At 44.1% G+C, this 27,858-nt stretch overlaps 1 protein-coding gene across 2 annotated transcripts in view; it reads right to left on the bottom strand.

The window, feature by feature from the left end:
• The window catches only part of LOC116988535, a 61,297-nt gene extending 34,659 nt beyond the window's left edge, over nt 1-26,638 (bottom strand). Inside the window, exons 1-2 of one of the 2 annotated variants that reach the window (XM_033045335.1) lie at nt 26,376-26,638; nt 21,584-21,701 (exon numbers count right to left, since the gene is read on the bottom strand). The gene's annotated coding sequence lies outside the window, so the exon portion shown is untranslated. The remainder of the gene's footprint in view (nt 1-21,583; nt 21,702-26,375) is intronic. The other variant, XM_033045334.1, reaches the window with a different exon arrangement.
• Nucleotides 26,639-27,858: the final 1,220 nt, after the last annotated feature.

The following is a 27,858-nucleotide window of genomic DNA, read 5'->3' as shown; positions in this document are numbered from 1 at the left end:
TAACAAAGTCGTAGAATTTCCAATGTTGATGGAAATGTGAGGAAAATAAAATGGGTTTAGTGTGTGGCTACTTGATAGTTGCTGCATGTTGATAGAATTCTGGTACTTAATATATTGTTTTTTTAGTACACTATTTCTAAGTTGAGAAACTTCTTTTTTGGAAAAGGTCTATAAAATCATGAGGGGAATAGACTGGGTGAATGCACACAGTCTTTTTCCTAGAGTAAGGGAATCAAACACAAGTAAACATATGTTTAAGGTGAGGGGGGGGGGGCGAGATTTGATTCAAAGGTGGGGGGAAACATGAGCTGCCAGGTAATTTTGGAAGTCAATATAATAAAAACATTTGGACAAGTACATGGATAGGAAAGGATTAAAGGGATATCAGCAAACACGGGCAAATGGAACTAGCTTAATTGGGTATCTCGGTCAGCATGGATGAGTTGGACCGAAGGGTCTGCTTCCATGCTGTACTATTTGTGGCAAAGTTCTTCTCAGGGTCACTAGCCTGACTGCCTCGTTGGGGGGGCCACCGTGAGGGGGGTTAGGGGGGGTAGAACAATGGACAATGGAGGACCCGGCGTGGGAGTGGGGGGGGGGGGGCAGGGGGCGGAGGGGTAGGGGGCGAACAAAGGGGGACCTGGCACAAATACTGTATGATTGCAACTTTGTCAGTGCACTTGTGTGGTGACGTTTACATACCTTGGGCATGCAAGCAAAGAATTTCACTGTGACTTGTCACATGTGACAATAAAGCATTAATTCATCCATGTTTCTCCACACCTGGAGTAAATCTGATAACCTTTTCAACCTTTTTTTATTTTTTAGTTTGTTTTAAAGTATGCATTTAATGTTCCTTCGTGTTTTTTATGTGGGGGGTGGTGTGGGGGGGTAAGGGGGAAACCGCTTCGGTCGCCTCCTCCATGGAGAGGTGACTTTTTCCAGGTCGCCTCCCCCGTGGCCTAACATCAAGGATTGGCGCGGCCTTTCCCGGAGACGCGCCCGGGGCTTCAGCGGCGGGCGCAGCGTGGACTCTCGGTGTGGAGCGGGCGAGCCCTCGCTGGGGCTTGCCGGAGGGGAGCGCTCCGTTTCGCTGGCCCGGGGCAGCCGGCAGCCTGACGTCTGCACAGCTCCAGCTGGAGCGGCGTCTACAGCCCGGGATCCCTCGTGGGGGACCCGGGGGAAGAAGAAGCCATCACTGCCGGCACGCGGCCAACTTCTACCGCGGGGCCGGCATGGACATACCATCACCCCTGGAGGGGAGCTTCGACCGCCGGCCCTGCAGTCTACGGTGCTTCTGGCTGCGGCGGGGACTTTAAATCTTGATTGCCGGCCTGCGGCCTACAACAACTTAAAGCCGCGGTCTCCGGTGAGGAAGAGCCGATCCTGGACTGACTCTGGACTCTGGTCCGGTCCACGGGGGGGGAAGTGGAGGAGGACTGGCCAAATGTTTGTGCCTTCCACCACAGTGATGAATGCTGTGGTGGATGTTTGTGTTACATTTTGTGTGTTCTTTATTATTGTATCGCTGCTGACAACCCAAGGGGCGGGGCGCTACTCTGTGAGCGACTCGCGGCGCGCTGCTCCCGTATGTTTGCATGTTTTCTGAGTTGTTTAGTGGTTTTCTGAGAGTCATTAAGTGCGGTATTTAACGACAGCAAGTATGACTACCACGGTAATCTTTGTACTTGCTTTTGAGATCTGTGCACACTGTGTGTGCTCGCAGAAGTCTGTGTTGTATGACTGCTTGTCAGTACATTGTCCTGTTTGTATGTTGAGCCGCGTCAAAGAAGATTATCTGTTGCGACAGACAATAAAGTTTTCTGAATCTGAATCTGAATCTGAATAGACCAGTGTGCACGCCACCATTGTGGCTAAATCCAGGAGGTTTATTGGCCCACACCATTGCTCTCACCTTTGCACTAGAGGGAAGTGCACCAGACAATGTTATCTGTAGAATGCTCAGCAATAAGCGAGAAAATACATGAGCAAGTACTCTGCTCTTATCACTCTAGTGGGACAATGGGAATCATCAGCTCCTTAAAAACAAGCAGAATGGTCTGAAGAAGGGTCCTGACTCAAAACGTCACCTATTCCTTTTTCTCCAGAGATGCTGCCTGACCCGCTGAGTTACTCCAGAATTTTTGTCTATCTTCGGTATACACCAGCAGTTCTTTCCTGCACAAGCGGAATTGTTCACTTTGATTGACGAGAACAAATAGCACCTAACATTAATGCCTCGTTGTTCAATCACTAATTAATTTCAGATTGCTGAACATTTCAATTTATATCAACCACCTAACTTGAATGGCCATCAATTAATCTCATTAAGGGGACAGAGTGCAGATTAAAATGGGGGAGGTGATGACCAGGGAACATTGCCACAGCCCTGCAGGAAGGCAGCGTTAAAGCTGCTCAAGCATCTGTAAATTTGAAGGGCACAGGTGGATGTTTCCAACTTTCCCCGGTGAAGATGGAAAATTATTTTATTACTTTGGGAAATTCCTGTGCGTTTCTATGAAGCTGTTTCGAGTTCAGAAGCTGAAAGGCAATGCACCAGTGTGTTCAGCATTTTCGCTATTCTGTAATATTAGCATCATATGGAGTGGAGGTCAGTGGTGGGACAAAGTTGCTAAACAGCAGCGGATTCTCACAGAAGCTCCCGCTACCCAATTCTTTGATAATTTTGAGGCTCCATCTCATAAAGTTGTAGAGCATGGTAATGGACCCTGTTGGCAGAATTTGTCTGACCAAACTGGTCCCACTTGCCTGAGCCTAGCTCAAATCCATACAAATCTTTCCTATCCATGTACCTGCCCATGAGCCTTTTATAAGTTGTACTTTGGCTTGTCTCTACCACTTCCTCTGGCAGCTCATTCCATATACACACCACCTTGTAGCAGGTGAAAAAGTTGCCCCCGAGATCCCTTTTAAATCTTTCTCATCTCATCTGTAGCCATTTCCCTACAGTTCTTCATTCCCCATACCCTGAGAAAAGACTGCATCTTATAGAGGTATATCATTTTATGGAAAGATACACACAAAAAGCTGGAGTAACTCAGTGGAACAGGCAGCATCTCGGGAGAGAAGGAATGGGTGACGTGTTGACTGTCTGAAGAAGGGTCTCACCCATTCTTTCTCTCCAGAGATGCTGCCGGTCCCGCTGAGTTACTCCAGCTTTTGGTGCCATTAAAGATGGTCTGACAAGGCACTTGCAATGAACCTTGTCCAAAGATGGTTAATATTCTCCGAGTGGACAGAACATCAAAGTGAGTTATTCTGGGGATTTCCTGCACCCTAGATGTGTTGAAGGAACCTTGCACATGTGGCAAAGAGCTCACTTCTTCTCACGCTGTCCCCCACGAGTAATGTTGGGTTGTTTCTACTCTAGTTCTATCGATTCTGAGGTGACTGGTGAGGACATTGTGGGAGCTGCAAACCACAGAGGTGTAGGATGTGCTAGATGGAGGGTAGTGTGGTAGGTGCTGCATTATTTCTGCTATTTTATGCTGAACCTCGCACCCTTGCAACAAATGGTTCTCAGTGCCACCGCAAAAGCTCCTTCTCCACTCTGAGTGGTCATGGCTGGCAATCTCCATGAGTCAATGGAAATGTTCATAAGACATGGGAGCAGAATTAGGCCATTCAACTCATCAAGTCTGCCCCGTCATTTGATCATGTCTGATCAATCTTTCCCCGTCAACCCCATTCTTCTGCCTTGCCCTAATCAAAAAAATGATCAATCTCCACTTTAAAAATACCCAAATGACCACCTCAAAGCCATCTGTGGCAATGAATTCCACAGATTCACCATCCTCTAGCTAAAGAAATTCCGCCTCATCTCCATTCTACTTCACTTCAAGAAGGCTTTGAGAATATGGTTTAATTGTTTCCTCAGTTAATCTCGTAATCTCTTACTGTGCTGGGATTTGGAACAGATCTGGAGTCTAGTCCATACTTGTAGATCTTGTCAATATGAGCAACCATAGATCAGGGATTCCTTCTCTCCTGCCAATGTCATCCATTGTCTTGTAAGTAATTGAAAACTATAGAAAAACATTAATTGAAAAGGTTGATGTAATCAAGGCACACACGCTCATCTTTGGAGGAGTACAAGATGTTAACATTTAATGATTCATTCCCAAATGATGATATTAATAATAATAATGGATGGGATATTAAAACAAACGTATCGGTTCAGAGCTGTAGATGTATTGAAATAACTATATTGCGAGTTTATTCGTTTTTGCAATATTTCAACCCAGGGCAGATCAGGAATATCTGTGCTAAACAATAAATAAAATTAAAAAAAGTAAATAAAAATAAATTAGTTCTGAATTTCTAATTTTGTTCCCTCTCTTTTCTTATTCCTTCTACAGTGTTCTGGATTAATAACACCAGTTGCTCAACGGTTCTACAACCAAATCATCTCCAGAAGGCATGATGCCTGTGGAACCTGGGAGTTGAATGAATGGTTGCAATACCAGGGGCACTCACTCTGCTAGGTACTTGTGCTGCGTATGGTCTTTGGAAGCAGTCTTTTCTTTTGCAGCAAGTAGAGAGGGAGAATTCACTGCGTAAAAAATCGTGGCCATAACTTCATGTCTATCACCATAAAGCAGATGATGGAGCAGGTATTTGGTGTGCCATTGGATATTTTAGTTTCCGTATTGTCAGGAGTATCTAGTAATTTAATTAAACTGCCGATCTCAAGCTGTACCCCTTTTTAGGACCGTTAACTAATGCAACTATAATTTAGTTTAGTTTAGTTGAGAGATGAAGCATGGAAACGGGCCTTTCGGCTCACCGAGTCTGCACCAACCAGTGATCCCTGCACATTAACACTACCCTACACACACTAGGGACAATTTACATTCATACCAAGTCAATTAACCTACTAGCCTGTACGTCTTTGGAGTGTGGGAGGAAATTGAAGATCTTGTAGAAAACCCACACGGTTACGGAGAGAATGTACAAACTCCGAACGGCAGCACCCATAGTCAGGGTTCGAACCCGGGTCCCCGGCCCAGCAAGCGCTGTAAGGCAGCAACTCTACCGCTGCACCACCGTGCCGCCCTAATGATACCCTAATGATACCAAAACAACGTATTCAAATACATTTTCTATGGGTGAAAATATTCCTCCATTCACTTACTTTCCTTCAATCCCATCTGCTATCAACAATATTTCATCATTCATCAGTCATTCAATTACTTGATACTCCTGACAATACAGAAACTATCTAAACTCTTTTGCTAATCTTCATTTCTTGCATTGCAATAGGTACTTTGATTTTGCCATTTAACACGTCTTTGAAATTGAATATACCTACGTCCTATTGAGTTTGATCATCAACTTCAAGACTGAAAGCAAAGCCTTTGGTTTCATTTTACATAGAAAAAAATAAGCAGAATTGCATAAATTTTAAAATGCGATAGAACGGAATTTAACTTAATTAATCACCAAAATATATTAACGTCATTGGATTTTGAGTTGATGTTTTGAGGGGTGACTTCTTAAATATTTTCTCTATTCCATTCAAACAGTTTAACAATAAAAGCCTTGATTAAACAAGCACAAAACAAATCAGTAGGAAGGAACTGCTGATGCTGATTTAAACCGAAGATAGACACAAAATGCTGGAGTAACTCAGCAGGACAGGCAGCATCTCTGGAGAGATAACTCAGTGGGTCAGACTGGAGAAAAGGAATAGGTGATGTTTTGGGTTGAGAAGAAGGGTCTCGACCCGAAACATCACCTATTCCTTTTCTCCAGAGATGCTGTCTGACTTGCTGAGTTACTCCAGCTTTTTGTGTCTTTCTTCAGAAAATAAATCTGTACTGATACAGGGTTCAGGCAAAGGTATCTGGACTTGTGTGATGGTCACTAAATTATGATTCAAACTCCAGATATTTGCAGACTTTCTCTCACACCACTGACCTTCAAAGCACGAGCTCACATCATCTTCCCAGCTACGTTCCCACAACTATCAGGTTATTGAATCAATCTGCACACTCTAATCCTAACTTGGCAGCAGAACACTGCAGATCACCTCTTGCACTCCCATAGATTTGTTTTCTAATTGCATATTTCTGCACCAATGCCTTGTTTGTTTCCACAGTCTTTTTAGTTTCACCGTCTGGTGGAATTTACATGTAATCTATATCTTGTGTTTTATCTGAGCCTTTGTGCCCATGATCTACACCGTGCCGTAATTGTGCATATGACAATAAATGTGACTTGACTTAAGATTGGAGCAATATATGTTGGCTTTGACATGATTTTCATGTCCCATGAATGAATGAATGAATGGTTTAAAAAATAAAAATGTAAGTTCACTCATTTTCTTTTACATTTTCCAGACACCATTTATGAATCAGGAAAGCAAATTTTGATTTTGATAAAATTAGAGAATGAAGCATGTCCTTCTAACTTTCTGATAGCCTCAGTCATTCCCAAAAGATGAAGTAAAACAGCAAACGAGAGCATAGATTTCAGCTGTAATACAAAAATTGTTCTAGATATACCTATTGAAAAGCATTGCGGTTAGCTGCAACCTTTGTGTTGGCTGTAATACCTTAAATAATTAACCGTAATAAATTCAGATTCTTTCTTCTCAAATGTCTTGTTGTTGCCTCTGCAATGTATTTCAATCTCTCCTCAAATTTCCTGCATGAATCCTTCCAATTTGAATTGAATTTGAATTTCCTTTATTGTCATTCAAACAAGTTTGAACGAGATTTTGTGTCATGCAGTCATGACAGGAAAAAAAAGCAACAAAACACACAATGAACACAATTTAACACAAACATCCATCACAGTGAATCTCCAGGCACCTCCTCACTGTGATGGAAGGCAAAAATCCTTTGGTTTCCACCTACTTCCTCATGACACTCAAGAAGCAGGCTGTGGCTGTAATTATGGTGCACCTTGTGATGCTCCTTGTGATTCTCTATTCCATAGAGCATTTGCAACTACCTTTCTACAATGCTCTCCTTCGCCTTGACAAAACCATCTGAAGACACCGAAAGAACAATGAAAGATGCACTATTGACCCGCAGCCCTTCCTCTCCATTTTTTTCTCGTCTTCAATTACTCCTCCACACTTGCTCGTAGTGCAACCTTCTTCAATCAAATATTAGGAGCATTGAAGCCGTAGTCCTTAGCCCTTACTGTTGCTTGCAGTTCTGTCTTTCTTTCTCCATTGACACTGTTCCAAGGTGCCCCCAGATACACCATTGGATTCTCATCCTATCCTCATTATCAATAATCTGATTTCCACTTTTGTATCGTCAGCTGTTTTTGTGTCTGCCTTTTTCTACCTTCTGAAGCACAGCCCTACTTTGCCCCTCTTGAATTCTTTATTTCAGTGCGATCTTGACTATCTCCATAGACTCTACCTGCAATAAACTTCAGTGCATCCAAAACAATGGTCTGTAACCTATCTACATTTCACTATCTATCCTATCACCACAGGATCCAGTGATCCAATTTTCTCCACAACCTCCGTGCTTCTGGAAATTCTTCCAAGCTGCAAACTTTCATGAACACATTGATTCTATCTTTTTGCACATTTCCTCATCCCTGACATTCATCCCACAACTGGCTGCTATTAATTTGTTGGCTCGATGATACCTTATGGAACCTGCTTCCTATCTTCTCCTCCACATTAATTTATTTTAGGGCCATCAACCAATAGCCTTTAGTTACCCATCTCAAGGTTCCTTGCCTTACTGCCCCATTTTCTTTATAGCTTTGTGAAGCGCCCATGTCCAATTTATGAGTAATCAGTTACCGATTTAATTTGGTCAATACTAGACTTGAAAAAAAATACTGGATCCCCATTTGGCAGTGTTTCCAGGAAGTAATGAATTGGTTATGAATGGATAATTTTATCAATCAAGCATGGGTGATTCTGAAAGTTTAACCCATTTGCCTCCTGTGACCTACCTTTTCAACTACTGATTGAATGATTCCAGAGTTTTATCCTTGGATGCCCTATTCTCTGCTCTGTGTGCTCAATGGCCAAGACCACTCCAGAGCTCTAGTGAATTTGTGTAGAGTTTTAACTTCAGCATTGACTATCTCCGATTCAAGGTCAGTTTATTGTGATGTGTACCAATTAAGGTACAGTGAGATTCGAATGACCATACAGCCATACTAAAAAAAACAACAAGACACATAAATGTTAACATAAACACCCACCACAGCAGATTCCCCTGGTTCCTCACTGTGATGGAAGCAATTCAGAATTTGACACTATTGATTAAATGGTGGTTGCTTTAATACCTCTACTAGCTAGCTCCACCTATATCCTCATTTCGTTGTTCACTCTATAACAGTTGCAGTAACTCCATGTACGGATGATATTCTCAAGTTCAAGTTCAAATTTATTTGTCACATGCACCATAAGGTGCAGTGAAATGTAATTTACCATGCAGCGTTACAATTGAAAAAGGACACAATATACAACATAATTCAACACAGACATCCACCACAGTGGTGGAAGGCAATACAGCTCAGACAGTCCTCCTCCTCCTTCCTTGTTCACCCGTGATCGGGGCCCTGACCCTCTGTAGTCGCACTACGGATGGCCCGATGTTCAAGCCATCTGGTCGGGATGGTCGGAATGCCGACGTCGGGACAGGTCGAGCACACCCCGTGGCCTGGAGCTCCCCAAATCGGCCACCTCCTTACGGGAGACAGCAGCTTCCAGATGTTGTAGGCCGCAGGCCAGCTGTCAGAGCTCTTCTCCATCGACCCCCGGCGAGGGAACGCCCGCTCCATGATGGAAGGTCCGCTCCATGCCTACCGCCAGAAGCTCCACAGACCGAGGCTCCAAGATGTTGTAGGCCAAAGGCCAGCGGTCAGAGCACTTCTCCGGCGACCCCCAGCAATGGGTACGCGATGTTAAAGTCCCCGCTGCGCCTCCGCTGAAGCTCTGGGCCCCGACTCCGGGAAAGTCCGCACCAAACCAGCTGTAAGGCCGCGAGGAGGAGGGCGGAGAAGCGATGAGGAAGAAAGTTGCATCTCCGTCGAGGTAGGTGCCTGAAAACGGTTTCCCCCTATTCCCCCTATTCCCCTCCCCCCACCTCCCCCCACCTCCCCATACAAGACAAACAGAGAAACACTGAAACATACTTTTCGACATATCAAAAAATACAAAAAAAGTCGAAACAACGAACCCGCTGCAGGTGGGTTCTCTTCACTATTCCCCCATTTAGAAGTCACCAGAGGTCAGCAGATCATGCTCTTGTGTTTCAAGTTTCACGGTTGACCATTACTCACCATGCCTGCTGACCTACACCAGCTCCAGCTTGGACAACATCCTGATCTTACAATTCCCATTCTTGTTCTCACCATCTTTCCCCTCACTCTATCAGTCACCTCCTCTAACGTTATTATTCTTCAAATAAGCTGAAAGCAAGAAAAGACCAGGAGCGGCAATAGATGACCTCAGACAGGGAGGTTCCCCGATAGGCTGCCAGTTGGCCACGGTCAGTGTGATCCCAAGGGGGTTACATCGTTGTGAACTGTGGAACTACTTAACTGACATTTAGTGGAAGAAGAGGGACAAAGGTGGATGGGTGAAATTGAGTGGAGGGGGGAGGGAGGTGTTTGTGGACTTCTTGATTTTCTGAGCACTGTCATTCCATAGTCCACCTGGGAGATCACCTTCCAATATAGTTGGAGATATTCGCTATCCAGTATCTCTTTATTTGAAGCAATATTATTATTTTATGGTATTAAGATGCTATATATTAAGATTTTTTTGAAGCCATTCTATGAAGAAAATGTTTCAGCTGGTGTAATGAATGGAGAAAAAAAAACCTTCATAGCATTTGAAGTCCGCTTGCTTTCTCCTGTCCCGATTTTAATTTGTTTTTAGATTGGGAGAGTTCAGACAAGTCTTATTAATCAAAGAACAATGAAACAAGGAGTGAAGGAAGGCTCTGGTGATTGCAACTAGAGAAGAATTAAAGTGGAGAAGAAGTGATCGAACAGCACTAAGCAGCTGTTGGACACATGGAGGCATCTGTGTAGATGCAGTTCTTAAATTTACTGGATTAGTAATCCCTAGACCTTAAATTACAATTCAAATTAACAGGTTCATACCTTAACAGCGTTGGTGAGTGATTGAATCTGGGAGGTAGTTGGTGGAATGTGAGTCAAGAGTCAAGTCAAGAGTGTTTTATTGTCAAATGTCCCGGACAGGACAATGAAATTCTTACTTGCTGCAGCACAACAGAATATGTGGATATGTAAACATTGTACATAACAGGGGAAAAAAAGAAAAAGTTCAATAAATAATAAATATAGTGCAAATAACAAATAATAATATAGTCTTTTGCAGTTCAGAGCTCAGAGCTTATTCGTTGTGTTTAATAGCCTGATGACTGCAGGGAAGAAGCTGTTCCTGAAACTGGACGTTACAGTTTTCAGGCTCCTGTACCTTCTTCCTGATGGCAATGGTGAAATGAGTGTGTGGCCAATATGGTGTGGGTCCTTGATGATTTTGGCTGCCTTTTTGAGGCAGTGACTACAATAGATCCCTTCGACGGTGGGGAGGTCAAAGCGGGTGATGGACTGGGCAGTGGTCACAACTTTTTCGTAGTCTTTTTCGCTCATGGACGTTCAAGTAGCCCAAGCAGGCCATGATGCAACCAGTCAGAATGCTCTCTACCGTGCACCCGTGGAGGTTTAGGAGAATCCTCTTTGCCATGCCGTAATCTTCTCAGGAAGTAGAGTCGCTGATGTGCCTTCTTTACAATTGCATCTGTGTGCCGGGTCCAGGAAAGATCTTCTGATATATGCACGCCCAGGAATTTGAAGTTATTGACCCTTTCCACCATCGTCCCATTGATATAAACAGGATTGTGGATCCTCATCCTTCCCCTACCAAAGTCCACAATCAGTTACTTGATCTTACTGATGGTGAGGGCCAGGTTGTTGTGCTGGCACCATTTGGTCAGTCGGTCGATCTCACTTCTATACTCTGACTCGTCCCCATCTGTGATTCGTTCAACCACAGTGGTGTCGTCGGCGAACTTGATGATGGAGTTCGCACTATGACCGGCTACACTGTCATGGGTATAGAGTGAGTAAAGCAGGGGGCTGAGCACGCAGCCTTGAGGAGCTCCCGTACTAATTGTTCGTGAGGAAGAGAGGACAATGGAATAAATGTGTGACTGGGTAAATGGGTGATCAATCGCAGGTGGGCACAGCGAGATGAAGGGTCTGTTTCATGCTTTATAACTGGAATATGTAGAGCTGAGTATTGTAACCCAAATGCTGACCTTTCTTAACTGGTGTTAATCAACTGGTAAAACCCAGAATGAGATCTGACCCCCCACTGTACGACAGCCTAGGACATCCCAGATTCTTTCATTCACCAAGCTGTTGGGTGTAATTTACAGCAGCCCATTAGCCCATAACCTGCACCTCGTTGGGATGTGGGAGGAAACCAGGTGAAACCTGAGACAACATTCACAGAGACAACATGCACACTCCACACAGACAACATTGGAGGTGCGATTTGTATGGCTTATCTGTTTATTTGAATAACAACTACAAATGATGGAAGTAGCGACAGTTGTAGAGAGGGAATCAAGGCCAAAATGGTTGAAATTTTTCAAAAGCTAAAGCTAAATTAAGATCTCATGTGTTCATAAATTCTAGGAGCAGGATAAGGCTATTCGGCCCATCAAATCTATTCTGCCATTCAATCGTGGCTGATCTATCTTTCCCTCTCAACCTCATCTCCGGAAGTGGCGGCGCTGGTGAACGGCTGCGGCTCGCCTGCAGTCCGTTTGTCTTTACTTTTTTGTGTTGTTTTTTTTCGTTTTGTCTTGTTAAGTTTTTGGTTTTTAGGTTGTGTTTATGTGGGGGGGGGGGGGGGGGGGGGGGGGGGGGGTGGGGGTTGGGGGTTGAAACGGGGCTTGCTGTCTCTCCCTTCGGGGGAATGCGACTTTTTTTGTCGTATCCCCCTTCTCTGCCTCCGTCTGCGCTGAGGCCTAATGGCGGAGCTGGCGACCTCGCGACTCCGGAGGCAGCCTGTCAGGACTCACCCTGGGTTCGCTCCCGTGAGGGCGGCCCAGCTCGGGGCTGGAACGGCGCTTCCGTGAGGGGCTGTGACGCTCCCGTGAGGGCGGCCTGGCGAGGGGCTGAGACTCTCCCGTGAGGGGCTGTGGCGCTCCCGTCGGAGCGGCCCATCCCGAGGGTGGAATGGCGCTCCCGTCGGAGCGGCCCATCCCGAGGGTGGAATGGCGCTCCCGTCGGAGCGGCCCAGCTCGAGGGAGGAACGGCACTCACGTGAGGGCGATCCGGCTAGGGGCTGGAACGGTGCTCCGGTGGCTGGGACGGCGTTCTGGCGGCGGTGACCTGAGTCCGGGGTTGAGCCGCGGGCCAACGGCTGCGTCCGCTGGACTGGAGGGCGACAGCTTCGACCACCCCGGGCCGCGGTGTTTGAGCCGGCCCGTTTGCGGGGTTCGGTGAGCCGCGGGATTGTTTGTGCCATCGCCCGGTGGGGAATCGCCTCAGCGCAGAGGGAGAAGAGGAGGGAAGAGACAGTAACCCTAAGATTTTTGCCTCCACCACAGTGAGGAGGTGCTTGGAGGATACACTGTGGTGGATGTTAATTTGTGTTTAGTGTTGTTTATTATTGTATGATTGTATGTATGACTGCAGGCACAAAATTTTGTTCAGACCGTAATGTCTGAATGACAATAAAGGAATTCAATTCAATTCAATTCAATTCTCCTGCCTTCACCCCATAACCCCTGACACCCATACTAATCAAAAATCTAAAAGTCTGCACCTTAAAAATATCCATTAATTTGGCCACCTCAGCCTACTGTCTCGACCCGAAATGTCACCCATTCCTTTTCTCCAGAGGTGCTGCCTGACCCGCTAAGTTACTCCAGTGTCTATATTTTGCCTCCACAGATGATTGTCGATGCTCAGTGCATTTCCTGCGTTAGATCTGTGATTTCCAGAAGCCACAGTATTCTGCTTTCCTTCATTGGTTAGGTTTAGTGGGCCATGGTGGAGAGGGGGAAAGACCACAGAGACTACCTCCGGAGCATGCACTCCTCAACTGGATTAGATGGGCAAAATATTTAGCAAATCTATTTTTAAAAACATTCGGTGAATGACACGGAGTCCCAGGGCCGTGGCATAACAACTGCAGAGAGCAGTTGAATCTCATTTCATGGAAACATCTTTCCAATTAGCAGAAATCACAAAGTCCGCTACATCTGCCTACATCCTCAGGGAGAAGTAGTAACTGATTACTTTAATCAGATCTAATGCACCAATGCATTGAATGCACTCAAATCAATTTTGCTTGCTGCATTGCTCCTGTGTAAGTGTGAATGTCACATAATTTTGTACTTGTTCAATTAATGGCCTATAATGAATGACTGATTCTTTATTGTCAGTGAAAAGCTTTCTTTTGCGTACAACATAGGCAGTACACAAGCATCGCCATGTGTTGGTGCCGACAAAGTTACGAAAGAACTGAACAGTCCTACCTACTGCCTGCCGCTGCACGTGGCAGCAGGCTCCCCCCTCCCCACGCCTGCCCCCTGCCAGATCTCTCTTTGTTGTTGGTAGTCCTCCATGACGGGTCCCCCATTGTTCTCGACGACCCTCCCACACCGGGTCCCCCATTACTCCTGCCAGTCCACCACGCTCTCCATCCCTCCTCCTCACTCCCCGTTCCCGGTAGCTCAAGGCCGATTCGAACTCCACAATTTATCAATAACCAAGACTACTATTAGCTTAAGATAGATACAAAATGCTGGGGTAACTCAGCGGGACAGGCAGCATCTCTGGAGAGAAGGAAGGGTGACGTTTCTGGTCAAGACCCCATCTTCAGACTGAAGCTTATTGGTTTGCCTTACAATTCATGGAGACATTGCCAAATCAGGGATAGGACACTCGAATGCAACTTGGATAGGGTTTAACTATCCTGTGGTGTTTGTCAGAAGCTGTGGATTAACATATCAGTTTGTCTTGCATATCACATCTACAACTTTACATTTATATAGGCAATATAATGATATGATTGATAAGATTATTAGATTATTAGTTTCAAGCTGAGTAAAGCATTCTTAGCTTTACCAAAAGGCGCATGTCCCTCGAGCTGGGCCGCTCCGACGGGAGCGCCATTCCACCCTCGAGCTGGGCCGCTCCGATGGGAGCGCCATTCCACCTCGGGCTGGGCCGCTCTGACGGGAGCGCCACCGCCCCTCACGGAGAGAGTCTCAGCCCCTCGCCAGGCCGCCCTCACGGGAGCATCACAGCCCCTCATGGGAGTGGAAACATTAAAGGAGGTGCCACCTTCCCTCAGCCCCAGAGGAGGATATCAGCCAAGCTTCTTGCTTCTGTTCACAATTCAGTGAGATGTTGTACATTAACAGCGTATTCAAAAATCTGCAATTACATTGAGATATTGGGCCATTTGGACAAAGAAATTCATTTTGTTTTTAATGGGATTACAGCCCAGATCCACAGCTCCTGAGAAACAGAAGTAGCCTGGATAAGAGGTTGGACGGTTGGGAATTAATTGGTAGACTATCGAAACATATGACCTTTACGGACTAATCAAAGCTTTGTGAATTTGGGGAATAAGTGTCAGCTCGAATGCACAGTATGGTTTACATTGTAAGTTGTTTGTCAAATAAAAATTAACAGAGGTTGTTTACTGTACAGTACATTAAGATTACTCAAGCCCAGATGGAACTCTGCTTATTTTTTTCCTTCCTGAATCCTCTGAGAATTTCAGTTGCCATGAAGCTGCCGTGAGTGAAAAATATGATATCACCATCATGGCAGCAATAACAGGGCACAGGAGGCTCGGGGATAAACTCAGTCACCAAGGCAATCAGCACAGGAGCCATCACTGCATTTCCTCTTCTTGTGCAGGTGCCTTTGTCAGCTGATCAAGGAGCCAAGCGTAGAATGCATCCACTACACTCCTGACCTCCGATAGGTGTGAACAACCATCCTTTCAATTACAAAACATATCGAGAAGCACGATGGACCGATGCTAAAATGGACACCGAATTATGAAATGGTTGCCATTTAAAATGTTCCCATTTTTTCAGGCGTTCTTCCATTTAATAATTGACATGCTACTTCGCAATACATTTGCTCAAAGGTTAAAAATATACAAGCACCACACTGGGGACTAATAGTTTATGAAAAATAAACCACCAACTGTACTCCTGGGTAATGTGGCCTCAACAGAAGTGCTTTGTTTTCCATATAATAATGGTCCCAAAATAATTCCTATATTTAAAAAAAACCATGATTTTTAAATAAACCATGTTGCTTTAAAATGTCACTTTTTGATGCATTAATTACACGGGATACACTAGGGATCAAAGCTTATGTGGTTTGAAATATCTCAAACATGCAATTGAGTCCAGAATTGAGATGACATTCTCTCCCTTGCAACACCTTTTGAGTTCCAAATTCTAGAACAAGGATAAATTTTCCTCCGTTTCTATGGCCGATTTAATCGAATGGTTTCCAATGTCGTGTGAAAGACAGAACTGAAGCCGTTTCGTTGGGCAATATTTTACCACAAAAACACCTGCTGCTGTTGTTGTTGTTACAAATAGTGGGCATGTGATAGATTGCACAAAATCCCAGCACAAGAAAACATTTCCATTGGTAGCTATTGGGTAACATTAACCATTGGGTGTGAACCACTCTATACATCGCACAAATAGTGCAAAGAAACGGCTCAAAGATAATTGTTTCTCATTAATGAAAGTAAGTAACTGATACGTGGAGAGTCGTAAACCCAAAACTAGTTATCCAACAAAGCTTTTGTACCAAACAACTTGACATTCAGACCAGGATTTTTATAACATGGGAATAAAAGCCAAAGGACTTGATACTACAGATCACCGAGTCACACAAATATGACTCAACAACCCTAGAGAATAGGAATTTCACCACTTTTATCACTTTACGATAAGAATTTCAACCTTGTGCGAGAGCATGGAACAGGAAATACATTTATTTTTTGTTTACTCTAGAGATACAGCGTCTACCACGGAGTCCACACCGACCAGAGATCATCCGCGCACTAGTTCTATGTTATCCCGTTTTCTCATCCTCCACATTTACAGAAGACAATTAACCTACAAAGTCGTAATGTGGTGAGAGCACCCAGAGGAAACCCACACCGTCACAGGGAGAATACCTACAGCATCTGAGGTCCGGATCAAACCCTGGTCACTGGCACTATGTGACAGCAACTTTACCACTGCACCACTGTGCAGCGGTAGATTTGACGAACTCTTTTAATATATAAACTTGTGCAGAGCATAGAATTATCACGTGTTTAAATGATGACCCTATACAAAACAGCATTTTGCTGAGATTCGAGGAACAGAGGACATAGGTTTAAAGTGAGGAAAGGATTTAATAGAAACCTGAGGGGCAACTTTTTTTTTTTACACAAAGTGCAATAGGTGTATGGAAAGAGCTGGCAAAAGGAGGTAGTTGAGACAAGCACTATCACAATGTTTAATGAACATTTAGTCATACATGGATAGGACAGGTTGAGAGGGATATGAGCCAAACACAGGCAGGTGGAACTAGTGCAGACGGGGCATGTTAGTCGGTTTGGGCAAGTTGGGCTGAAGGGTCTGTTTCCATGCTGTATGACTATGACTATCTAATGGCATTATGTTCATCTTGTGCTTTTACTTGATTTATTTATTTCTAAAAAAATATATGATGATAAAACTAATGTGGAACGAGATCAGGAAAAACCTTTTCACCCAGTGAGTGGTGAATCTGTGGAATTCTCTGCCACAGAAGGCAGTGGAGGCCAATTCACTGGATGTTTTTAAGAGAGAGTTAGATATAGCTCTTGGAGCTAACGAAATTGAGATGTATGGGGAGAAAGCAGGAACGGGGTACTGATTTTGGATGATTAGCCATGATCATATTGAATGACAGTGCTGGCTCGAATGGCCAAATGGCCTACTCCTGCACATATTTTCTATGTTTCTAATGCTCACCAGCCCTGTATCTTATCCTTTTCCTTATGCAAACATTCACTACTGTTTCCCCATCTCATTCAACCCAACATTTTGAAATTGGGCGCTTCAAATATTAGCACTGAAGCATTTGCAGTTCCGATCTCTGGAGGTGTTAATGCATTTGGTCAAATCAAATTAGCACCTTGGAAAATTAGCAGACAAATGCTTTTCAAATAATCTGTTCAGAGCTATCTATAACTACCTCTGCAGAACACAACTATCCCAACCCCCCCCCCCATCCCCCTCCTTATTCTCACTAGCTTTACTCTCCACTCTGTCCTGATACAGGATCTTGACGTAAAACAGCAACATTTCCTATCCTGCACAAATGCTGCTCAACCCACTGAGTTCCTCTTGCTCTAGGGACCAGCATCTGCAATATCTTGTGTCACCATAACTGTAGGTGTTTAGTTACAAATGGTTTCAAGTCATTCACTAACTGTTCTCTTTATGTTGGCTTTCCACAAGACTGCCCCTCAGTGCAAGAAGCTCCTGGGAGACTGGTGGTGAGAAGGGAGCTCCCAGGCAAATCCTTCCTGTACCATCCAAGTCTTACTGTCGATGCACGCTGCCCTCAGGGAGAGGAGATGGTCAAGAGTCAAGAGTGTTTTATTGACATATGTCCCAGATGGAACAATGAAATTCTTACTTGCTGCCGCACAACAGAATATGTATGCATAGTACACTGTAAACAATATGATAAACGAGAGAAAAAAAATAATGGTCTATTGTAGTTCAGAACTTATTTGAGGTTGTAGTGTTTAATAGCCTGATGCCCACCTCTTCACAGAGTGTGGATTTGCAAAGATGGTCTAGAGAAGGACGCCAGGGTCTTTGTCACAGTACATCCCGAACAGTTCAGGAATAGAGGACTCTCTGATTTACAGGGACACATTCAGAGACAAACATCAAGTGCTGCTGGCATATCATCAACTCTTTGGTCAGCCTGAACCTTGTTGACCTCCCAGCACAGCGAGATGTCCTTCAGAGAATGTTGCCGACTGGCCCATTCCAGACTGCAAGAGTACGTGCTGAGAGAAGCTAGGTGCAGCCAACATCAAGGCTCTGTGGGGGAGGACCACTGTCTAGGATCCTTCTGCTCATGAACATTGAGGGGCAGAGTCCAGTGGGTCACTCCTCAAACATGGATAGGGATATCACCCCAGCAGCCACATGAATGACAAGGGTGTTTTCTTTAATGATAAGTATTAACTACTGAGTATGACACTATTAACTATATAGACACGTAGAATGTGCAAGGAGTTTTTGGACAGTTTTTGTTTTGTATATCTTTTGTATTCTGAGTACATTTTATTTTTTTAATTAAAAATGGTATTGCCTTGAGCAAGACATTCTTGAATGTAGAGACACTAAAAATGTATGAAGAGTTTTTGTTTTGCATATATCTTTTATTCTGAATAAAGTTTAATCATGAAATTAAAAAAGAAGCTCTAGGGACGTGGACCCGGGAACGAGAGGCTTGGATTGAGAGCAGATTCTGGCAGGACAGGCCTCCAGCTAGGAGGAACACTCTGGTAAAGCCAGGAGATGGGTAGAATTCACATGGAAAGGTCATGTAATATGCATGGGTGACCTTGTAGGATGCTGACTGCATCTTTAAGCATTCCTTGTTTCTGAGTCCATTGGAGTTACAATTAGGGTCGCCAACTTTCTCACTCCCAAATAAGGGACAATAGGTCAAAATAAGGAACAAATTCCCGACTGCAATTCGTTGACCGACTCGGCCATGGCTGGGTGATGAGTTGGCCCGGGTGCTGGACTGCACACAAAGCCCAGTCGGCGGGCCAGCTGAGGAGTTTTGGTCCGCGCGACGTCGCGTGCAAAGTCTGGCACCCCATCCAACTCATGAACCGATGATCGACCATGAGAAGTGTGGTGGTGTCGGTGGTAAGCGAAGATTGGGCAGCTGGCCGGGCTGCCGACCGATGGGGCCATGGGCGAGGTGCTGTTGCTACACTCCATGGGCTGCACTACGTCGGGACGGGTGAGGTGGGGTCGGACGTGCGCTGCGACCGGACAGTCCCCTTGACCCGAGTAGTAGCAGTCAAATACGGGACAAGGGCGGTACCAATTTAGCCCAATATACGGGATGTCCCGGCTAATACGAGACAGATGGCAACCCTAGATACAATGCTCCTGCAGAACCTTCCAAAATTACTTGCACATCTGACTTCCCTACACCAATCCCGCCCCCTCCACTACACACTCCCCCACTCCCACTAAAGCACTCATTTTCAGATGGCCCAATATCAGTCTGCCTGATTCCTAACCCCCCCAACTGGTTAATGATCTCTGAATCTTACTTTGAAACTAAAAACATGCTCGCTGCAAGCAGATGAAACCAAGGCCTTAAAATGACTATGACTGTGGAGCAACCTCAAAGAGCATGTGGATGATGGGGTCTTACTGTTATTTTCCTGCATGTACTCAAAATAGGAATGATCCTTTCACCTGGGAATATAAATTCAGGATCCCTGGCTAAATATATTAATAGCTGGTTTCAGCTACAGCATCCGAAAAGTCTCACATAGATACAAAGAAAACAGTCACTGAGTCAGTAGAAAGTCGACATAGGAGACATTTATGTGGGGGATTTTTGATAGTAGGTTCATGTAGCTAATGCTTCTGTATTCACGATGAATGCATAACATGTTGGAGGCAGGAGAATGGAGTCGTCATCAAGAGAGAGTCAAGAGTGTTTTATTGCCATATGTCCCAGAAAGAACAATGAAATTCTTACTTGTTGCAGCACAACAGAATATGTAAACATAATACACTGCAAACAATATAATAAACGAGAGAGACAATTCATGATGAGGTATAGGCTGTTGGAGAACATTAAATAATTGTAAAACATGCCGTGGAACTTTCTGTGGGGTAGAATTCCAAAGGAGAGTTGTACGTATGTGGAATTCACTGAGAACATCAAGGAGAGTTCTGGAGTTGAGGGCGATCTCTGGACGGGGCACAAGTGGCAAAACTTCCCTGCAGTGAAGTTCCTGCTGGAGAGGGAGAGGTGGATGTGAAAAGTGATGCTAGGGTCAAGTAAGTAGCTTTATTCATGAATGGGTTGAAAAGTGTAAAGGTTCGGGTTGAGGTGGAGCAGTGCGAGGGTGGAAGGCCTGGGTCAGCCTAACCCCGTGGCAAGGGAGGAAGAGAGGTATCGGTTACAAGCTTCACCGGTTTGTAACAGGGCCTGATCTTGTCACCTTTCCAATGCTGAAGTCAATGAAGCTGACTATCAGAAATGAAATACAACACTGGAGATTGCATGTCTGCTGTGTGTAAAACAGAGCACGGGGTTCTCTCTACTCCTGATGTCAAACCTGCAGCTATGACAGCTGTGAGGACAACAGTAATGGTAGAATGATGGAGGTCTAGAAATTCATCCCTAGTCTTCCACACCAAGCGCATTATATCGTAATACAAGCACATTCCATTCTGCTTCCAAATTAATTTCATGGACGTCATTGGCATGAATTTTGAGCATTGTCTAAATGCCAACATTGGTCCAACCACCGACATTGGTCCAACCATGGTGATTCTATCGCCAAGAGGGCACGACAAAGCTTCTACTTCCTCAGAAGACCAAGGAAATTGGTTACGTCTCCAATGACTCGCAGATATCTAAAGAAATTCTTGATTAGTGAGGGTGTCAGGAGTTATGGGGAGAAGGCAGGAGAATGGGGTTGAGAAGGAAAGATAGATCAGCCATGATTGAATGGCAGAATAAGCAATGAGCCCAATGTCCTAATTCTACTCCTATAAATTATGAACTTATGAACTGCATCTTGCAAAGCATCCAATAGGGATGCATCACAACTTGGTATTGTGACTGCTCTGCTCAAGACATCAAAGCTTTGCAGAGAAATGCAGTGACAAGGAAGTGCAGATTCTGGTTAACAGAAAAAGATACAATGTACTGGAGTAACTCAGCCGGGCAGGCAGCAACTCTGGAGAACGTGGATAAGCGACGTTTTGGGTCGGGACCCATGTTCAGTCCAGCACTTTGTGTCACAAATTGCAGAGAGTTGTGGATGCAGCCCAATCCATCAGGCAAATCAATCCTTCCTCTCCCACCACTATTAACTTTGATGCCATCTACACATCACGCTGCCCCGGGAAAGCAACTAATCTAATCAGCAACCAACCACACTCCGGCATTCCCATTTCCCTCCTCTCCCAGCAGGCAGATGATTCAAATGCTTGAAACCATGTTTCACCAGGTTCAAGAACAGCTTCTTCCCCCTGTTGTCAGTCAATTGAATGATTGTCTCACTAGCTAAGGATATAGTGCTGATCGCTCAATCTACCCCACACAAAATGCAAATCAATGAAGTCACTGTCTGTTTAAACCATAAAACCAGGAAACATTTTAATCAACAGAAGAATTCTTTCAATAAATAATTTGGAGTCAACTCCTTTTTTGTCCAAGCAATCTCGGACATCAAAGTTTTTCTGCCACGCAAAAAGTCAACTAGGTAGTTTTTACTTACCTCTGTGATCTTCTGAACTGTTATTACCTTAGAACTAACCTTAGGAATTCCAATGCAATTCGACCTCAGGATGACAAACCAACTATACACATCTTTATCCTCGCAACAAGGAAATACTCTGCAATGCATCACAAAGTACACAATCTTTCACAAATATTTTATATGTGCATGTCTGAGGCAAATACAACACCTCCAATCCGACAAAAAGTTGGTGGAGTCTCTTGAATTAATAACATTGGCTGGCTGCGTGGGCCTCTTCAAAATACAAGGAGTAGTGCAGAACTGAAGTAACAAAGATAGACACAAAGTACTGGAGTAACTCAACGGGTCAGTCAGCATCTCTGGAGAAAATAGATGGGTGACTTGTCGGGTCGGAACCCTGCTTTAGGCTGACTGAAGAAAGGCCTCAACCCGAAACGCCACACATCCTTTTTCACCAGAGATGCTGCCTGACCCGCTGAGTTACTCCAGTACTTTGTGTCTAACTTTGATATAAACCAGCATCGGCAGGTCCTTGTTTCTACTGAAGTCACAAGGATGTCAGTCGCTCTGGAAAGGATGAACACATCTGTTGGGTCATTATTTTAACAGAGAGCTTGATGGTTACTTTTAGTGACAGAAAATTGTAATAGAACAGCCCCTTATGAAAATATAACATGTTCTGAAGCAGAATGAACAATGGCATGGAGATTCATGGTTACATTTAATAGAGCATTATTCTCATGAATTTAATGTGCTGAAATACTAAGACATTAAATAGGGTAGCAGGCATATTTTATTGTTTGTCTGTCCTGTCTTGAATATTAGCGCCAACATTCTAGGTGCTTGACTGCGCCTCCATCTTGAATGTTAGTGTAACAGATAGGATTCTAGGTGACAAACCAAAGAATATGATAGCTTCGTAAAGGGGCGGTCCCACTGCGGCGACTTAATCTACGAGTTTAGAAGAGTTTGCCCTCGACTCAAACTCGCAGCATGGTCGACACGTGGTCCTATGAGGTCACTGGAACTCTCCTTCATGCTCGAGGGAAGTTCCAACCTACTCGCGGCCTCAGCTAGGTCATGGACATTTTTTTAGCATGGGGTCGCTATGTAGTTACAGGCAGTCGAGGGCAGCCGTAGGCAATCTCCTTCGCTGACCGGGCATTTTAATTGGCTCATTGGAATTTTCAGGATCAAGGAAAACCGACCGGTAGGTTAAATGACCGCTAAACTTTATTATACTTCTTAAAAGTGTCTCCACACCTTCTCCCCCCTTCTCTCCACTTCTCTCCTCCCGCCCCCCCATCTGCACTCTCTAAAGGACTTACCGTTACTGTGCAGCTGTCTTTTACCTTCCTCTTCATCGAGGGTGTGAATTTCAAACAGCGCTCCCCCACTTTCCCTTGCCCCCGCCTTTGCGATGTGTGTGTGTGTGTGTGTGTGTGTGTGTGTGTGTGTGTGTGTGTGTGTGTGTGTGTGTGTGTGTGTGTGTGTGTGTGTGTGTGTGTGTGGTCGGTCGATCCAGCTCGCGGTTTCATCGCTGACAGTCGATCTAGCTCGAGGTTTATAAGGCGAGTGCCCTCGAGCTTGAAGGTCGAAGACACTCTTCTGAACTCGCGGATTAGGTCGCCGCAGTGGGACAGCCCCTTTATTATGCCATCTGGAAGACTAACCTTGAGGCTAAAGACCTTGAGTTGAAATCTCGCCACTGCACAAAAAGATGTTTAAGAAATCCAAAATTTAAACAAAAATAGCCAGGCTGTGGTGGAAATCCATCTGCTTGATTAATGTCCTAAGAGGATGGAATGTTTACCTCGTCTCCAGAAGCACAGAAATGTGGACGATATTTAACTTCCTTCTGAAATAATCCATCAATGTAATCAAAATAATATCACAAATTAATAATGTCACCATAGCCAGACTGTCCACTCAGCATTCATCTAGCCACTGCATTTAATAATGACAAACCTAATCTAGTTGCAAAGCCCTCCTCTAAAAGGTTTGAGAACATCTGTCCCAATAGTGCTATATAACCATGACAAAATTGCCCGGTTCTTCTCAATATTGAAATCAGATGTATTCTCATTGTATCTGTTCAAGTAAGGGCTAGGAGACCACCTATGACCCATTCTTTACTGATAAACCATTACCCCTCCATGTTGACTACTAAACAGCCAAACATACTGGAACTTCTGTGGGAAATGGACTTTAGAGTCTACATCCGAGAGTGACTCAGTAATATCAACAGTGACCAAAGTGGCTAAGATGACTCTGCTTGTGGCAGATAATGTTCAAATCATTATGGGGAAGGAACTCTTGCTGACCAAGGCCTCATTGTTCTGCGTGCTACAGAGACAGCTATTGGCAAGAGTAGTTCTTGGGGTCCACTCAAAATGTAACTGGAGCTGCCTTTTAAAGTGCTGGACACAAGAAGAAGTCAAAAGCATTGATGCGCCACATGCCATTCTGCATTAAATGTGTTACTTTCTGTGCAAGGCAATGTAGTGGAGTATTCTCCACATATCCAGATGAGTGCAGCTTCAATAATACTCAAGGCCAACACTAACAAACTCAACACAATCTTTTTGATTGATCAATTTACCCTGACAGTGTGAAGGGTCCTGACCCGAAACATTGTCAGTCCGCATTCCTCCACAGATGCTGCCGAACCAGCTGAGTTCCTCCAGCAGATTGTTTTTTTGCCGAAAGATACACTGGACAACATCTACAAAGTGCACGGCACCGAATCACTCAGGTATTTTGACAGCACTTTTCAAACCCTCCGCCACTCAGGACCAGGGCAGAAGTTCTTGATGTATGGAAATGCCACCACCTCCAAACACTACACGATCCTCAGGTGGAACTGTACTAACATCATTTCAATGTAATTTGGCCAAAATACTGGAACTCCTTCCTCAGCAATGCTAAAGAATTATCTTCACCACAGGACTGCAATGGGTCAAGAAGGCAGTTTGCTACCATTTTCTCATAAGATGTTAACCCTGTGAATGGGATCTCTCTGCTCTTTGTGGCCAGTGGAGTAACACTTCAGTAAACTGTGTGTGCCTTTCAGTGTTTGAATGTGAATGTGCCTGCATGCATCAATGTTCATCAAGATGGTAGTAGGATTGATGGGGTCCCATCAAAGCTGCTCATTTTTTTGTCAAAAACTAAATCACCGATATATATTTTTTCAAAACCTTGAAATATGGCATCTTTGCCTGGGCTGGCCTACTCTAGATTCCAACTCCTTCCAAATGGATTTGGAGTGCAGTTATGTTACAAGAGTGTTTATCAAATTTTGAGAACAAATAATAACATATATCTGGGACTACCAATTTATCTTGAATGAGTTCATTGAACAGCTAATCCTCAAATAACCATTGAAGATGTCCTATCTCCCCTGATTTTTGATTTCTCAGCTATTCTCACCAATACATTTTTACACTATTGCAGAAAGAACAAAAGTACTTCAAAAACTACACAGCGGCACTATGCAGCATTTGTAAAATGCAAGTCGTATCCCATGTGTTATTGAGTATAGTGCAAATAAAGATATTGAACTTCTGGATGTGCTTTGGACAATTTCTGGCTATACAAGTCTGTAAAACAGTTTTAAGAGAAGAACGGTGAAGGAAGGAAGCCCTGGCATTAATTCCTGTCTCATTTTCCATTTTTTAGACAATAACCTTCACTGTCTGTCACCCGTGTCTTTATAACGGGGCTTTGCAAATGGGAACCTTGCACGTGTTCAGTAATAACCAACAGATGTGAACAATCTCTTTGAAATTAAATCTTAATTCTTACTTTCCACCTCTCCCCATGCCAGTGGCTTCCTGACAGAACCGCATCCCACTTACATCCTTCACCTTCCCAAACACCTTCCAGTTAAACAGGGATCAAGGGCTCAATGAAAGAAACCTGCTGTAATGATGATCTGCATTGCAATTGATGAAATCGTCAATATGTGCAGTTGCTAGTGAATACACTCCAGAACACTGTCGAGTAAATCTTTAACAATATTTCTGGAAAACTGGCTGGAAAAATTCTGGAGGAGTGATGAAAAAAAACAGTTTTATCACCATATCACTAGCCAGCTTGACTAGAAAAACAAGGACTGTACAGATGTGTTAATCTACGATTAGAACTTGCTGACTGGCCGGATGGATTACATCGCTTTTGAACATAATTTATTGATGTTGCATTAAAAATGAGGACATAGACAGAGACCATTTCATCACTTCATTCTAGCAATGAAGCATGTCTGTTCTCGGCAAATAAATACAGCTTCAATGAAAGACCCAATGCCAACTTTGATATCAAGTCAGCCTTGACTGAAGAAATTTAGATTGTGATTCATCTTTGCACATAGAGTACAGCATATACAGCAGTATTGAGACTAATGGCCAGAGCGACAGATTGACAAGAGATTTGAAGTACACTTCAGGAGAGAAGCGATTCTTTAAATACTATTCAATTCTGGACAACCTAGTTCCCCGCCACCCATTAGAAGAGAAGAACTGCCGACGGTAGTATTTTATTTGTTAATCTCGCTGATAAAATAAACAGTACAGAATAATTGCATATGGGAACCCCTCTTGCCAGATGCGCACAGATCACTGTTCACCAGAATATTTAGCAATAATAATCAAATATCCATGCCCCTATAATGAAGCAAGAAAGTCCGCAAGCTGTGAGAATGAGGTTCAGTTTCACAAGGCTGCAAATTCAAACAAAGCAATTCTTCCCTGAGCCAAAGTATAATTTGGTTTTAAATGTGCACAAAGTATAAAGAATTTCATTAATTTACCTTGCGTTCTTTAAATAAGTCAGTCGTTGGAGGTTTCAGTGCAAATCACAGCGAAAATGTTGAGAATGAGTTAAGCCTGCAACCTGTGGTGTCCTGTCGGTGTACCTTGTGGAGGCAGAGTGCTAGAGAATCGTTCAGGTAACTTTCCCCCTGCCTATTTGGTGTCAGACAAGCAAATCTAATTTAACAGAAGTACAGGAAGTTCTCACCTGCAGCTCAGAGCAATTAAGCCGCACCCTCTGATTGGTGTTCACCTTTCATTAGTGATGAGGATGGTTCATCTGCTGAAGTGTTAGGATAATAAATCCACACTTTGATTCACTGAACGTGGAAGCTGCACTTTCATGAAACTGGCAGGTAAAATATGACCACGCAGTATATAATTAACAAGACAAAAATAGCTTAACAGGCAATGTAGACACATCTCTGGCCAAACTCTCAATTTGCTGCTCACCACTGCATCACAGAGCTCACCAGGGACTCTATCTACACAGAAATTATTTCACCCATTTTGATTTCAAATGGCACTTCAAGCACTGGGATTTGCCTGTGTTGCTGCATTCCCACGTGCAGTCACCATTGACTTCACTCCTGTCCATGTGGGTTCCCTGTAAACACTAACATCATTTTTTAGGACAGGAAAGGTTTATACTCCCAATGTGCAGGTTGTTGTGGATTTCCTCATGGTGAGTGCTATGTTTCCACTTAATTGTTTCAGCCTGAATGAGTCCACAGTGCCAGACCCTTCCAGTAGTTGGCAATGCCTTGGGAGGAAGGTGCCCATTGCTAGTGGTTGTGGAGAGAGAAAGAGGGGGGTGGAGTAAGGTCATAAGTGATAGGAGTAAAATTAGGCCACTCGGCCCATCAAGTCTACTCCGCCATTCAATCATGGCTGATCTATCTCTCCCTCCGAACCCCATTCTCCTGCCTTCACCCCATAACCTCTGGCACCTGTACTAATCTAGAATCTATCTATCTCTACCTTAAAAATATCCACTGACTTGGCATCTACAGCCTTCTGTGGCCAAGAATTCCACATGTTTCACCACCCTCTGACTAAAGAAGTTGGTTGTACCATCTACAACCCTGGGCCATCATACCATTATAGGGGTGGGAGATTGCAACCTTCACATGGCCTGCCCTGTTTCAACGAATGCAATTAACCCGCCGGGCACAATCAAATAAGATCAAATAGTACAAGTTGTCCCACAACTTTAGGCTGTGCACGCCATACGCAAGAAGAAGATACCATTATACAGCTCAACCACATCAGCTGAGCGCACATTGCAAGTACCAGCATAATTAAAGATAATTAAAGAGAATGATATTGGTCTCCTGAAAATAAGATTTATTTTTGTCTGCATGGATTATGCTGGGGATGGATGTTGGGGGAGTCCAGAACCAGGTGTCACAGTTTAAGAATAAGGGGTAACCAATTTTGGACTGAGATGAAGAAAATCTTTTTCACCCAGAGAGTTGTGGA

Source organism: Amblyraja radiata, chromosome 27, assembly GCF_010909765.2.
Source record: "Amblyraja radiata isolate CabotCenter1 chromosome 27, sAmbRad1.1.pri, whole genome shotgun sequence".
NCBI classification, from domain to species: Eukaryota; Metazoa; Chordata; class Chondrichthyes; order Rajiformes; family Rajidae; genus Amblyraja; species Amblyraja radiata.
Note: the sequence above shows the minus strand (reverse complement) of the source record. Positions and strands in the feature narration are given on the sequence as shown.